Source organism: Myotis lucifugus, unplaced genomic scaffold, assembly GCF_000147115.1.
Source record: "Myotis lucifugus unplaced genomic scaffold, Myoluc2.0 scaffold_40, whole genome shotgun sequence".
NCBI classification, from domain to species: Eukaryota; Metazoa; Chordata; class Mammalia; order Chiroptera; family Vespertilionidae; genus Myotis; species Myotis lucifugus.
This window is the reverse complement of record NW_005871088.1, coordinates 3,053,775-3,057,371: the sequence shown is the minus strand read 5'-3', so window position 1 is coordinate 3,057,371 and position 3,597 is coordinate 3,053,775. Positions and strand designations below refer to the sequence as shown.

Here is a 3,597-nt window from a genome sequence, read left to right as displayed (position 1 = left end):
TCTCTTGAGGTAGGAACCTGCTAAGCCACAGATTTTGCTTAGATGTGCTGCCACACACACACGGCACTGAGGAGAAAACCAGGCTGTGAGGAGCCTTCTAACTGAGGTTCATGGGAAAGGGATGGAGGAATCATAGAGATTGGGCCTGAAGAAGACATGGAGACTTGGGGTGACATATGTGTTTGCAGGGGGCAGGAGCAGGGAACTACAGCCACCATTTTCAGGCCTAGGACACGCCCACTCAGTGATGTCATAATCATGTTCTTCGAAGTTCTGATGACGACAACCACAGGTTTGAGCTTCAGACCTAGTGCTTCAGCTTGATGGAGGGAGGAGCTTCTTCAGGAGCAGAGATGGAAATCGTTCCTTCGAATAAGCGCAAACCATTTGTCCTTCGAAGTATGTACCCATGGGTAGGGCTGTGGCAGTGGGTGGGGAAGAATGGGTCTTAAGGGGGGTTTCTGGACACCACTTACTATATGGTCTCTTCTGGCTGGGAGATACCCTTATTCTCTGGGTCAGCCTTCCCACCTCTGCCTCTGGGAATGTTGTGTGTGTGCCTGGTGTGAGTGTGAACATATATGCTGCTGTGAACCTCGCCATCCACTCAGGGGCCCACCAAATAGTGCCTGGTGGGCTCTGAAGCTGAAAACTCTGATTCTTCCACTTTGGTGCCTGACAACTGGTAAGTGCAGCTTCCCAGCATGGCCAGGATGCTGGGCAGTGGCTGGGTCCCGCCTAAGACCCCCAATTCGCATCTCTGGCCTAGCTATGGCACTGTGGCAGAGGGAAGGTACTGGTCAGATCATATGTGGAGACCCTACTCTCCTTTGGGAAGGGCAGAGACAAGGGTGGAGGGAAGAGACCTGGGCAAGTTAGACCTTGGGGACTTGGTTGTAGAAGAAGCTGGAGCTATCGGGCTGGAGAAAAGACCTCTTCTGCCAGGAAATCTGTGAAGGGTGAGGGGTTGGATTGTATGTAGGGTGGTGAGCCCAAGGTTCAGAGACTGCTCAAGATGGAAAAGACAGCACATAAGGTAGGTGGCAAGCTCTCTGTGAGTGAAGATATATGAGCAGAAGGTAGGTAATCATTAAGGTAGGTAACCATTAAGGCCTTAAGATATTCACATTCCCAAGGGTCTGTAAATTGGGTACATAGTCGGCTCCGATCAAAGCAGCACTGATTTTGCCCTCTGGTCTCAGTTGGGTCCCTAATGATGGAAGCCTAGCAGTTCCAGCTTGCCCAGGAGGCTCAGAGGAGTTGGCAAGAACTGGGTGGGGATGGGAAGGCAGTTGCCTTGTGGGGTCAGCTCCCTCAAACACCTCAAACTCAGCCAGTTTCTGGAAACAGCATTTGGAAAACTCACCTTCTCATCTCATTTCTAAATATGGGAATTACAAATAGCTGGCTATCTAGGGGTTCAAAGTGTTTGGGAACGGGAACTTAGAAGTCATGATGTGCCTCTTCCAAATTTCAACCCATAAAATGTGTACCTTTTCCTCACCCTTCCTTCATACATTCTTTCTTTCAGGAAGCTCAAAGAGGGAAAGGCCTTCCAATATTTTTCAATAGGGTTGAGACTAGCATTTGTAGTGGGATATTTCTTCTGTATGACACGCTGCCCAATGCAGGACATTTAACACTCCTGCAACAACTCCCAGTCATGGGGCATTTTCAAACATCCCTTAGAGGTGACACTGCCTCCCCCACCACACACACACTTTGAAAACCATTGCCGTGACTTGCTCAAGGCCATAATAAGCCAGTGGCAAAGCTGAGGAGGCCAAGTCAAGTCAAATCCCATTTGTACATTCCAAGAACTTTTATTCTTCACCAGGGTGTCAGGAGAGCAGAAGGAATGTGGGCCTGAAGTGAGGCAGGGAAGAAGTGACTCCCTAAGCACAGAACTACTAGTACAATTTCTCACGATTTCTCTGCTTTTGCCAAACTCCGTTTTCCGCCTCTAGCCCACCTAGCTCGCTCTTTCCGCAACTGCAGGCACAAACAGAGTTTCTGGCAATTAGTGCAAAGAGCCTAGTGGAGCAGGATCCACAGGAGCGGAGTCAGGTCCTTTTTATTTGGGGGCGGGGGAGGGAGTGGGGGCAGCGGGATCCCAGTACTGAAACCCCGAGGTCTTGGCAGGGGAACAGCTGCCTTCCACTGTCATCAAGGAGAGAGCTGCGGGCAAGACCCCTACCGCGGAACCGCGACAGGACTGGGCAGAGGTGGAGGACCCTCGACCTTCGCCGTTCGCCCCCGGAGGTTTTCCGGGGCTGGGGGCTACCTGGGGGCCGGGAGCGGGAGGCGGGGGCGCCCAGGTCGCAGCGCGGCGGGAGCAGAGGGCAGAGCAGCCGGACTCGACCTTGCCATCCCACGCCAGAGGCCAAGACTGAGGGGAATGGAGGGGCCACCTCTCCAAAGTCCTTTGAGGTCCCAGCTCATGTCGAGGAGGGGGTTCGGGGGGTGGGAAAGCTCTGTTTTGCCTCCGCAGCCTGTGCCGGCGGGTAGTTCTGTTTGAATGAACGATCCCAGAGGCCGGGCCCAATGGGCGCCCGCGCCTGTTTAATATGCATGAGGCCCGCAGCCAATGGCCGGGCAAGGAGGCTGTTTTAAACGGCGGAGCCCGCTGGCCAATCAGGCGGCTCTCGTGAGGCAGCTAGCGCGAGGCTGGGGAGCGCTGACCTTCGCGTCGTGCCCTGCGCTGCCAGACTAGCGAACAATACAGGTACGTTTCCTCCGCCCGCGCCCGCCGCAGCCGCCGTCGCCGCCGCCGCCGCCACCGCCACCGCAGCGCCCGCACAAGTTTCCAGCTCCTGCAGCCGCCAGCGCGTCCCGCTGCCACCGCCTCCTGCCTCTCCTCCCCGCGCCCTTCCCGCCCCCTCCACCTTCCTTCTACCTAGGTGACTGGGAAGGAAGAAGCAATTCAGGTGTTTCAACTTTCCAGTGCTTCATCCCGAGCTCCCCAATGTCTGCGCTGGGCTCCCTTCCTTGAGCCAACCTCGGCTGCCGCCCCCCGGGGCCGCGCCGCGGGGCTCAGGCCCCCTGAAGCCAGATGTTGGGGCAGCTGCGGCGGCGGAGGCAAAGCGAACTGAGGGGCGGCTGCGGGCTCCGGTGGCGCGGGTCCCGGCGCCAGGAGGCGGCATTGGGAAGGGGGCAGGGTTCTCCCCGGCCCGGGACGGACGCCGCGGATTACGGGCAGCTGGTGCCCGCGGGGGGCTGCGGCGTGAGCAAACTTAGCTGCTGGGCTCTGCCGGGCACTGTGCGGGCCCGCGGATTGCACTGCTGGTTTTGCATTAACATGGCCGTCTCGGGAGCGCACGGAGGTCCGGGAGGGGGGAGGCGGGCCGGCCGCCCCCGCTCTTCGCCTGCCCGTAGGGCACCGGCGCAGCCACCGTCGCCGCCGCTAACATGGCTGGCGCGTGATGGGCCCTGGCAAGGGGTGGACAGACGGGCTGGGCGGGCGGCAGGGCTCCCGGGCGGGCTCTGGCCTTGGTCCCGGAGCCCACGGCCAGGGTCTGGTGGTGTGAAGGGCCAGGGGCGCTGCCGCGGCCCCAGCGCTGTCGAACGTCATGGCTGCACGGGCGCCTTTGTTATCCC

At 58.2% G+C, this 3,597-nt stretch overlaps 1 protein-coding gene across 3 annotated transcripts in view; it reads left to right on the top strand.

Moving 5' to 3' along the window:
• The first annotated feature begins 2,631 nt into the window (after positions 1–2,631).
• HMGB3 (high mobility group box 3) overlaps positions 2,632–3,597 on the top strand; it is a 5,233-nt gene continuing 4,267 nt past the window's right edge. Inside the window, exon 1 of one of the 3 annotated variants that reach the window (XM_006087723.2) lies at positions 2,632–2,725. The gene's annotated coding sequence lies outside the window, so the exon portion shown is untranslated. The other 2 variants (XM_006087722.2, XM_023753039.1) reach the window with 2 other exon arrangements.